The sequence below is a fragment of the Gossypium hirsutum genome, chromosome A10, assembly GCF_007990345.1.
Source record: "Gossypium hirsutum isolate 1008001.06 chromosome A10, Gossypium_hirsutum_v2.1, whole genome shotgun sequence".
Classification (NCBI taxonomy): domain Eukaryota; kingdom Viridiplantae; phylum Streptophyta; class Magnoliopsida; order Malvales; family Malvaceae; genus Gossypium; species Gossypium hirsutum.
The window spans coordinates 94,834,989-94,847,346 of record NC_053433.1 but is presented as its reverse complement, the minus strand read 5'-3'; the positions used below and the strand labels follow the sequence as shown (position 1 = coordinate 94,847,346).

The following is a 12,358-nucleotide window of genomic DNA, read 5'->3' as shown; positions in this document are numbered from 1 at the left end:
TTTAAAATATAGGGATAAAAATAAAATAAAATAAAATAAATAATAGGTGTTTATAGAGAAAATGGGTACACGGTCGTGGGGCACGCCTGTGTGCTCTAAGCTCAGCCTGTGCTTGTCGTGATTTTCAAAATTAGGCTCATTGGTGTACACAGCCATGTTGCACGACCGTGTCGATCTCTGTTCGCTTCTCCCACGCCCGTGTATGAAGACGTAGGCCCATGTTAAATTGATAGGTTTACCCACAGTTTCCAAACATAGGAGGGTCGCATGCTCGTGTTATTTTGGCAGTTTTGCCCACGGCCATGTCGAATGGCTGTGGCTACTTATCGCATCCCATGTTGGGGAAAATTTTTTTTGCCTTGTTTTCACACGGCCGTATTGCACAGCTGTGTTGCATCCCATGGTATGTGCAAGGCCTACGGCACGCCCGTGTGCATGACTGTGTGGTTCTGAAATGCCTGTGTTCAATGATTTGGTTAGTAAGTTAGATTTTAAAAACTAAAATTTGAAGAAAGTAATATTGTTAGTGCTCGGGTTGTCTCCCGAAAAGCGCTTATTTATAGTCTAAGCTTGACTTACCTTTCCATTGAATGGTCATGGTGGTTTGAGGAGTTTATACTCCTCATTCCTGCTGTGAATCTCATCAAAATAAGGTTTTAGGCAGGTATTGTTTACCTTAAAAGTCCCGAACTTAGAATGATTTACCTTGACTGTACCGAATGGGAAAATGCTAAGTACCGTAAGAGGGATTTCTTCATTTAGTTTGGTAGTGACAATGTGAGGATCTGCAACATCTAATAAAACTTTATCTGTAACCTTAAGTTGATTTGGAAAGGTATTGAGCTCATCCTGGCGTAGTTTTGGTTTATTGTGTGTTATCAGTTTATGCGTCCGCCATTCATATAGCTCATTGAGGTGTAGCCTTCGTTCTTCATGAATAGGGACTCTACTATTGCTTGAAAACGGCTCATGTACTTCCTTCAAACTCATTTCCTACAAAGTAGGTTGCACCATATTGTCAGTTTTGGTAGAGTGGTTTAGACAATCACCTTCAATTTTTGATGTGTTACCTAAATTGCGAGCTTGAAGGGTGATTGTTTTGTCTCCCACACGAAGTGTGAGCTCACCTGTGCCAACATCAATAATCGTTCTAGCAGTTGCTAAAAAGAGCCTTCCTAAAATCAAAGGAGTGCTGCTATCCTCCTCTATGTCTAGAACAATGAAGTCAACGGGAAATATAAATTTATCTATTTTAACTAGCACATCTTCAATAATACCCCTAGGAAATTTTATAGTTTTATCTGCTAATTGAATGCTCATCCTAGTCTGTTTGGGTTTCCCAAGACCTAGTTGTTTAAACATTTTGTAAGGCATGACGTTAATACTAGCCCCGAAATTAGCTAGTGCATTGTTAACATCTAAACTACCAATTAAGCAAGGAATTGTAAAACTCCCTAGATCTTTTAATTTGTTGGGTAGCTTATTTTGCAGAATAGCTGAGCAAACTGCGTTTAGCCCCACATGCGACGCCTCATCCAACTTCCGCTTATTTGCTAAAAGCTCCTTTAAAAATTTTATTGCGTTTGGCATCTGCGATAGGGCTTCAATAAACAGTAAGTTAATATGTAATTTTTTTAAGAGTTTAAGGAATTTACCAAATTGTTCATCTGAGTGGTCTTTCCTTGTCGCATTAGGGTATGACACACGAGGTTTTTATTCTATACTTACCGGTTTCTGCTTATTGTGGTCTACCTTACCTTTACCTTTGCTTATCCCAGTTTCTTGCCTTGGTTTTGGTTCAAGTGTGACTAACGCTTCTTTATCTTGACTAGTAATCGTGTTTAGTTGCTCCCTTGGGTTAGATTCTGTGTTGCTTGGGAAGCTGCCTTGTGGTCTTCAGAAATCAACTTGGCAAACTGTCCAATCTGAGTCTCGAGCCCTTGGATCGATGCTTGTTGATTCTTAAGTGCTGTCTCGGTATTCTAAAAATGATTTTCTGACACTGATATAAACTTTGAGAGCATCTCTTCAAGGTTCAGCTTCTTTTCTTATTGGTAGGGTGGTTGTTGGTAGCTTGGAGGTGGTCTTTGATTTCTTTTGCCTCCCCATGAGAAATTTGGGTGGTTCCTCCAACCTGCATTGTAAGTGTTACTATATGGATTGTTTTGGGGTCTAGAGTTATTGTTACCAATATATTGCACTTGTTCCTCCTTGATGTTAGGGTTGAAGGGTTGATATTCTGTGCATGCTCCTCCTCCATTTGAATCATACCTCATCACTGGATGTACCTGCGAAGAACTAAGTAAACCATCAATCTTTTTATTTAGAAGTTCTACCTGGTTTGACAGCATAGTAACCGAATCGATGTTATAAACGCCTGCTGTTTTAGTTGGCTTAGTCCTCATGACTTGCCACTGATAGTTATTCAGTGACATCTCTTCAATAAATTCGTAAGCCTCTTCAAGTGTTTTGTTATTGATGGTTCCCCCGGCTGCTGCATCTATCATCTGTCTTATCGAGGGGTTCACACCATTGTAGAATGTTTGAACTTGCAACCATAGAGGTAATCCATGGTGAAGACACCTTCGTAGTAGGTCCTTGTATCTTTCCCATGCATCGTAAAGAGTTTCTAAGTCCGTCTGCACAAACGAAGAGATATCATTACGTAATTTGGCTGTTTTAGCCTGTGGAAAATATTTTAATAGAAAATTTTTGGTCATTTGTTCCCAAGTAGTAATTGACTCTCGTGGTAACGAGTTCAACCACTGTTTAGCTTTGTTTCTCAATGAAAAAGGGAATAACCGAAGACGAATGACATCTTTAGAAATGCCATTAATTTTAAATGTATCGCAGAATTCCAGGAAATTTACCAAGTGAGTGTTTGGATCCTCATCCTGCAAACCATCAAACTGAACAAATTGCTGTATCATTTGAATAGAATTAGGTTTTAGTTCAAAATTATTTGCAGCAATAGCAGGCCTAACTATACTCGACTCAATTCTTGTTAAAGTAGGTTTAGCATAATCATACATAGTACGTGGAGCAGGATTCTGATTAACAGCAATCGCAGGAGGTAGTGAATTTTCTTGGTTTTCAGCCATCTCCTCGGTTGGGGTTTGAATATCGTCCTCTTGCTTGTTCTCTTTGTATCTTAAGCTTTACCTTATTTCTCTTTGGTTTTTGTGAACTATGCGATCGATTTCTTCGTCAAAAAGTAGTGGTCTTGACGGGTTTTTTCTAGTCATAAACTATAAAAACCTGCCAAGAGAAAGAGAAAGTAAATTAATAAATAATAAAATAAAATTAACTTGCAAGAAAAAAAAGGCTAAAGTAATAAAAATTGAGTGTTCCTAACATCTTAGTTCTCCGGCAACGACGCCAAAAACTTGATCGTGATTTTGTGTGATAAGTTTTAAATATTTATAATGAATCGTTCTTGAAACTAACTATTATCACGATATAGGCAAGTGTACCTATCGAACAGTAGTATAGCTTTAGCAAGACTGGATTGTCGAACCCAAAGGAACTAAAAGTACTAGTAATGACTGTCTTTTTATTATCTAGCCTAAGAATAATGAGGTTTGTTTTAACTAACTAATTAACTAAACTAAGAAATCACAGAAAATAGAATTGGGGAATTACTTTTGGGAAAAACGATTGAATTAAGACAATACCTAAGGAAAAATCCACCTAGACTTCACTTGTTATTTGACTATGAATCGGACGATTTATTCTTTTGACTTGATCCGTAGAAATCCCTAAGTTATATTATTATCTCTCTCGAGACTAACAACGTCTAACCCTAGGTTGAATAATTGAAATCGCTTTCTAATTAACTTCCTAGGGTTGCATTAACTCGATCTATGGATCCCCTTATTAGGTTTCACCCTAATCCAGCAAAATCTTGCCACCCTATCTCTAGGCGCGCAATCAACTCCGCTTAATTATGAAAATTGTACTCTTAGACAGGGTCTATTCCTCCTCTGAATAAGAGCTTAACTTGAATCAATATCTTGGAATATCAAAACAAGAATTAAGAACAAATAATTAAGAACAAGTCAAATATTTATCATAAAATTTAGAAAATAATAATAAGATTCGTTTTAGGTTTTATTCCCCTTAGGTATTTAGGGGATTTAGTTCATAACTAAAAAGGAAAACATCTCATAAGAATAATGAATACAAAACATAAAGAAAAACCAAAACTTCTAAAGGGAAATTGAGGGGAGATCTTCAGTCTTGATGATGAATCCGGCTTCTAAGATAGATCAATCGGCTTCCTTCGAGTAATTCCTTCCTTCCTCCCTGCGCCTCCCTTTTTCCTCCTCCTTTAGGGTGTATTTATAGGCTTTGGAATGCCTAAGAACCCTCAAAATTAGCCTTTTCTGAATTGGACTCATCTTGGGCTCGGCAGGGACACGCCCGTGTGCTGTTACTTCAAGCCGTGCTCGAGCCTGTTAGAATGGCACGAGCGTGTGGTCCATCCGTGTGAGTCGTGCTTTGATTCTGTGAAAGTTACACGGCCATGTGGTCTGCCTGTGTGAGGAGGTCCAGGCCGTGTTGATTTCGTACGTTGGTCCATTTTCTCTTTTTTTGGCCCGTTTCTCGTTTCTTTCACTCTCCTATGCTCACCTAAGTATAAAACATGAAGTTAAGGCATTAGGAGCATCGAATTCACCAATTTTAAGGAAAAATCCTCCATAAAATATGCTAAGCATGGGATAGAAATATGTATAAATTATGGTTTACCAGTAGTCCCATTTGAAATAGGCATAAGGCTAGACCGAATGAAATAGAACTATACCTTTGCTAGTGGTGTCAAATATTCTCTGCGATAAGTGTGTATTCCTTGCTTTGACACAGTGCACTTAGAACCTAGAACTGTTAGTTCATTAAGAATTTCTTACAATTTTTTAGCCTCAATATTTCTTATCAAGGAAGAATATTCGTCGTCTTCGAAATTAGGTAATTCAAAGAACTCATTAATAGCAATTGAGTTGATTAGTACCTTGAATCCTCAGACAAAGACTTCCGTCAATTCGTTTGAGGTCAAATTCGCGTAAAATTCATGAGCTAACTCCTTATCTACACTAGGTCTTTTCTTACAAAATAACTCCTAATTGAGAGCTTCAGAAATTTGTTGAATGCGTGCCGTGAAATCAATATAGTTGTTTTCTTTCAGTGTAAAGCCTTTTTCTGGGTGCATTTGCCGATTCTTGAAAATGCTTTCATATCTCGCTTTGTCTTCTTCATAGTGGAATTTGTTTTATAATTCGTCAATTTGGAAAAAGGCACGAGTTCTCTTGCGAGGCAGGATTAACTTGAACATCAGATGAAAACAAATATTTTCTCAAAAATTTAATTCGTATAAAATATTAACAATTCATTAAATTGAAAAATTAAACTAAAACAAATTAAAATTTAAGAGAGAAAATTTTCTTACCACCTTTGTATAAAAATTAAGAACTCAAAGAAAAAAAAATAAATCAAAAGAGGTCAATTTACGAACGGTTGGATGGTTATCGGTTACGTGTGGGGTGCTGATGCGAGTAGCAAAGTAGCAGTGGCATGCAAGGGAGCAGCAGTGCACTAGGCGTTGCTTGGCATGATGAAGGCAGCAGTAGTGTGCAGATCCTTACGCGAGCAGCAGTGCATGCGTGCCCCGTGTGGATGCGGGAGTGTAACACCCCAATACCCGGCTTAGGAGTTTAGACTGAATTCCAAAGGTCGCATTGATCACCATAGTGATCGTGGGAAATTTTAGTTTAACAAACCAAAAAACATTACCGTATTTAAGTTCTGTAAAAAATCTCAGGTACAAAATCCCGGTATTACAAAAACCTCAGTCATAATAACGCTTACATGTATTTAATACGAAAGTTCATACCATGGTTTTCAAAACAGTACTTAAACCAATTATTTAAAACGCGTAACTCCAAGACCTCCAGTTTGCCGAGTCCAGCAACAGAAAGCGAGCATACCTGGAAAAGGGAAACACTAAGGGGGTGAGTTACACGAGCTCAGTGTGAGCTAAACCATAGTAAAAACAAGGAACTAAAGATCCAAACCATGTACAATCAGATATATATAAGATTCATAACCAGACAAACAATATGCATAGAAATTCAGATGATATATCACATGTCAGAAAACAATCCCACCCATCCAGCCAAACACCTCTCTGTCCCCCATTCACACCTCATAAGAGCTATATGATGGTCAGCCAACCATGCACACTCCATAGGATCTTGAAAAGCCCATCCAACCCTACACATCCAAAACGTGGATTAGGGCACTCAAATATTTATATGCAGCAAAGCTGACATATATACAGTACAATGTGGTAAATCACAGTACTGATGTATTGCAGTTGGAACTGCCAGAATAAAATAGAATAAAGACTCCTTTTCTTCACAACCAACCCCAAAAATTAATTTATGCAAATGCTTGTATGCAAACAATCTCGCAGAAACAACATACAAACAGTTATTCATCGGATTGACAGAATTGCAAATACACATACAAATCCAATTAACTATAGAATCCTCACAGAGAATGGGAAGCACAGATATTTAAAACAAGTCATTTTGTAGATAAGAATAAAAAATTGGCATAACAGGGCCACACGACCTTGTGCTCCAGCCATGTGGAAGTGCCTAGGTCGTGTGTGGGTCAAAATGCCCATGTGGAGACTACACATGCCTGTGTGAAAGGAGGCCCAAGGCCGTGTGGCTAAAAAAGTCACGCGTGTGACCCAAGGACATGGTCATGTTAACAAGCCATCTAACTTTTTGTCCGATTTCTAATCTGCGGTGCAGGGCAGACATGGCCATGCGAAGGTATCATACACTCTTGTGCCCATCAGACACGGCCGTGTATCCCAAAACACATGCTTGTATGGAATTCCCAATCCATAACTTAGCCACATGATCATGTGGCCAGGCCGTGTAGCACACAAACACCCAAACCCTAATTTCCAAACGCACACGCCCATGTGCCCAAGGGACACGACCATATAGAAATTGACTAATTTCCCCCAAATCAACCACACGACTATGTGGCACCAAATCTTGCCTGAAAACCTTAATTCCTAATTGTACATGGCTGTGTAAACCGCCCAAGTGGCCACCCATGTAGTCACGAAACCGCACCAAAACGATCGAGAAACCATGAATTTACAACCACCAAGAAGTCCTTAATTACTACAGGTTCAGAAACACACCTTTAAACGGATTCCCAAGCACCAGAACCTTACCAATTCGCCTCCTCAATACAATTCTGAAATCTCAATTACACAAAAATACCAATATCATCACCATGCCAATCTAACATAAATGAATAACCAAAAATTTTCTACCAAAAAACCAAGAACACCACTTACCTCCGCTCGATCCCTTGAACTATCCAAACACCATCAACAAAATTTAAAGAGAAGAATTGAATGGAAAAGAAAATTTATAATTTTTAAATCCCCAAAAAAAAGTAAAGAGAAGAAAAAGTAAGAAAGAAGAAAAAAATAAAACTGATATGAGAAGGTGGGAAAGAAGCATAGAGAACGTTAAAATGACTTTTGGGAAGTTTTTCCAAAAATAATCTAAAATAAAAATAAATAAATAAAATAAGTATTTTTGGACTTAAAACAAAAACTAAATTAAAATCATCATCCATAAATCAGATAGATGAGGACTCGAACCGGGACCCCAAGCTAAACTAACACGTAATCAACCATTACGCTAGCAGGCCCATTCTGATACTAGAACGCGAAAACCATCCCAAGTGCGTGTCCTACTCATTGACCCATACTAGAATCTCAAAATTCCAACCTAAAAAACTAGGGTGCCACAACTCACCCCTCCTTGAAAAAATTTCATCCTGAAATTTCCAACTAACCAAAAAGTGGTGTAACACAAGCTACACCACTACGCTCCTACTGCGCAATCTGATTCTGAAGCACTATCGTACTAGGTTTTAAAATCTCACACCCTGATTCAAGAGTGGAACTTAAACTCAAGACCCCATACACACACCCATAAAACTTAAAAACTAAAGCAGATACACATTTATAACACCACACACAACCATACTTGTCTCAATGCCAACGAGGGCACTTTCTAATCTAATGCTCCCTGGACCCACATCGAAGACATGCTTCTACCTTTTTTCAACAATTTCCAGGATGGCGCTTCTTACAGGGCTCACAAAGCGGGACGCTCGCACCACTACTAGCACTTCTGTACTACAGTTACTGTCTCTCAATTGCGACTTTACATGCTTCGCAAACTGAGGCTCCAACCTTGAAGGACTGTGATCTCTTTTTTTCCCACAATATGCATACCTGCCTTGAAGCATTTTTCTAGCTTTCTTTAACCTAGCCTCAAACACTATGTCCAACACCTTCCTCACTACCCGAGTCAATGCCTTAGTACCAAGCTCTAGATTATCGCTACTCGAAGTTAGCAGAATCGTATTAACTTCCAATTCCTGAACAGTCACATGTCCCCAAGAAGTTAACGACTCATCGAGAGTCTCACTAGACTGATCTTCACAATCTCATTTACCTTCAGATTCCATATCGATCTTCAAACTAATTTAAAATAATTTACATTTCACAAACAATCACATCATAAATATCTATTAGGACAGTTCTAATCTTATAGCTACAAATTTCCACCAGGACCAGCACCGGAGTCTCAGACATCTTATTTTTACAAAAACCTATTCCAAATACAAGTCATTTCAAAGCACTGTGGTATAGTTTTTTGAAATTAAAAGAAAAAAAACATGAGCACTTGAGCACGCGATTACGTAAAAACATAGACCGAGTTTTTGCAAACCTGGCTTTGATACCACTAAATGTAACACCCCAATACCTGGCCTAGGAGTTTAGACTGAATTTCAAAGGTCACATTAATCACCAAAGTGATCATGGGAAATTTTAGTTTAACGAACCAAAAAACATTACTGTATTTAAGTTCCGTAAAAGCTCTCAGATATAAAATCCCGGTATTACAAAAACCTCAGTCCAAATATTGCTTACATGTATTTAATACGATAGTTCATACCATAGTTTTCAAAATAGTACTTAAACTAATTATTTAAAATGCATAACTCCGAGACCTCCGGCGTGCCGAGTCCAGCAACAGAAACCAAGCTACCTGAAAAAGGGAAACACTAAGGGGTGAGCTACACGAGTCTAGTGTGAGTCTAAACCATAGTAAAAACAAGGAACTAAAGATCCAAACCATGTACAGTTAGATATATAAGATTCATAACCAGACAAACAATATGTACACAAATTCAGATGATATGTCACATGTCAGAAAATAATCCCACCTGTGACAGCCCTAATTTGACCCTAGTCGAAAAGTGGTTTCGGGACCACAAAACCGAGTTATAAAAATAATTAACCGTTATATTCTATGCTTATTATATGTGTAAATGCATTTGTGAAAGTCTCATGCTTTTATTTTGTCATTTGTATGTGAAATTTTAATAAGGGACTTATGTGAGACATTTGTGAAAAGTAATAGGTAAATTTTAAAGTGATCTATTAATGCATAATGTCAAAAAGGTGGACTTGCATGTCAATTACTCATTTTTTTGGTTAGTGGCCGGCCATGATATGATTAATATATATATTATGTAATTTTTATAATAACAATTTAATTCACAAAATGAAATAAAGAATAAAGAATAATATCATGGGGTTAGTGGGAGGAGAAACCAAAGTAGGTTCATTTTGCCCTCCATTGCCGTAGCTTGAAGCAAGGAAGAAGAAAGGATTTTTGTTTGATTGTTTGGCATAGATGATGGTTAGAATGAGGTAAGTATTATGCCATTCTTGAAAATTTATGCATAATTGAGATGATTAGTTGAATTCTACCTATTCCATGGATTAAATTTAGTCTATTTGGAGGTTTGAAATTCGGCTAGAAGCTTGAAATTTTAGTTGAAGCTTTGATGTCATTAGATAGGAATATTATGTTGGATGTGTTAAGTTACTTGTTATTTTAACTTAAAGGTTGAGGTTAGTATTTGGTTTGTTAAATATGCCGAATGTGGATTTAAGGAGAAAACAATATGGGTAATCGGTCATGCTATATTCTTGATAAAAAAAATTGTTAAATGCTTCATATGTTATATAAATGAGCTTGTAAGTGAATTTGAAGATTTGGGAAATTGTGGATGAGAAGTGCCGAATGTGATTTTTGGGTGTCACTTAAGGGATAAAAATATGGTGGCTTGAGTTTAGTAATATTCGACCATATGTAATGATATAATGAATTTGGTATATCCGGTTATATAGGTTAGTATTTATGGAGTGTTCCAATTGAACTTGTAATTTCGACCACATAGGTATTTATATAGATATAAATATATATTTGTAAAGATATGTTTGATCTTGCATATTCGGCTATATAAGTGATGATGGTATATGAAGTTAAATGTGGTTTTGTAAGCTTGTATAGATGTGTGAAAGTATATTTATAATGATATTTGGCTTTGGAAGTGGTTTGAAAACTTGCAAAATCCTAATCTTATAAGTATTCGGCCAAATAGGTAGATATGATAATCATGTGTGGTTATGGAATTGTTAAGTTAAAATTTATTATTCATTGATTTAGTAAATTAGCTTATGAAATTCGAATATGCAAGGTAATAAGTTAGTAAAATGTTCCTTGATAGTTTTCATCTATTATATGGGGATAAATGTAGTTGTTGATAATAGCCTAGTAATATGTTCGATTGTGTATGAGTAGGGCATATGTATGATGTTTAAATAGCTAGTTAGTAAGGTCATTTGTACCTTAAAATATGTGATATACATGTATTAAATTAAATTGCTTAATTGATAAGTAATTGAATAAATCTATTTGTTTTAAATCAAGCTCAAGAGCAAAAAGGGTCAAAATCAGATAAGGGAAAAGAGAAAGCAATTGAGTAGTCTATCCATAACCGTTCAAATATATCCGAGGTAAGTCTTTGAGTAATGGAACTTAGCTTATGATTTGATAAAATCATGATATATAAGGATAATATATAAATTGTGACCTAATGTTTCTACTTGAATTAAGTAGTGAGATAAGTAATTTGTACATATGACTTGTATCCGAATGGTTATAGAAATCATGTTGGATAGTGAAACGAAATCGGGTTCTTTGTATGCGGCTATTGAGCCGAAAGTGAAATTATTGATAAGCACGTTGTGCTTGTGTTCAAGTAATGCAAATAAAATGCTAATGTGTTATGATATATACATATATATATATGTGCATGATAATGGAGAATTATATTCGGGCTAAGTCCCGAAGGCATTCGTGCTGGTATTATATCCGGGCTAAGTCCCGAAGGCATTCGTGCTGGTGTTATATCCGGGCTAAGACCCAAAGGCATTCGTGTTGGTGTTATATCCGGGCTAAGTCCCGAAGGCATTCGTGCTGGTGTTATATCCAGGCTAAGCCCCGAAGGCATTCGTGGTGGTGTTATATCCGGGCTAAAGTCCCGTAGGCTTTGTGCTGGTATTATATTCGGGCTTAAAGTCCCGCATGCTTTGTGGTGGTGATTGGATTTGGGTTTTAAACCTAGTAGACTTAATGCCGATGATTGGAGTAAGATTATGATTTCGAATGTTCGTAGTAAACTACCATTGAATATGTCAAATACATTAAGTTGATCAGGTATGTATTATATACTTTTATATGTTAGATTGATTGAAATTGAATCATGATTGAGAAATGAGAAGTATATGTGAAAATCTCATATGTGTATGTGTGTATTCGGTTATGGTGAAAGGTTATATGAGATTGATTTGGTGATATACATGTTAAATAATATGAATGCAAGAATGGGTAATAAATTTGCTTGGGACAGCAGCAGTAATGTGATTTCGGAAAATCACCATAAATTTTGGGAGTTAAGTTAGAAGCTGAATAAATTATGTCATGAAATATTAATGAGTCTAGTTTCTTATAAAAGAAACCGTGTGAGCAAAAGAATTGCCAATAATGAGATATTTGAAGTGGCGTGGAATAGAGTCAAAATGACTTCGAGGTCCCCTGTTCTGTTTTCAGAAAATCATTATAAATGGTACAAAAATGGTTATAAGATAAAATTTATATCCTTAGACTCCTTAATGAGTATAGTTTCAAATGAAATAAACGATAACATATTTCAAATTCTGTATAACGAGAAAATTGATTCGTAGTGAAGAGTGGTCAGAATAGTCAAACAGTGGAACAGGGGAAACTTCAATAAAAACCTGGTATTGATTGGTCAGAATAGTCGTCCCCAAGTGCACAATCATGAGACCCTAGGACGTCAGTGGTGCGAGAGCCTCGAGTTGGTTACACAGGCGTGT

The 12,358-nt window shown here is 36.8% G+C and overlaps 1 non-coding gene across 1 annotated transcript; it reads left to right on the top strand.

Annotated features, from left to right (window-relative positions):
• Window positions 1-2,565: 2,565 nt before the first annotated feature.
• Window positions 2,566-2,671, top strand: LOC121208799 (small nucleolar RNA R71). Its single transcript, XR_005903923.1, has one exon. It is a non-coding gene; the product is annotated as a small nucleolar RNA R71 (small nucleolar RNA).
• Window positions 2,672-12,358: the final 9,687 nt, after the last annotated feature.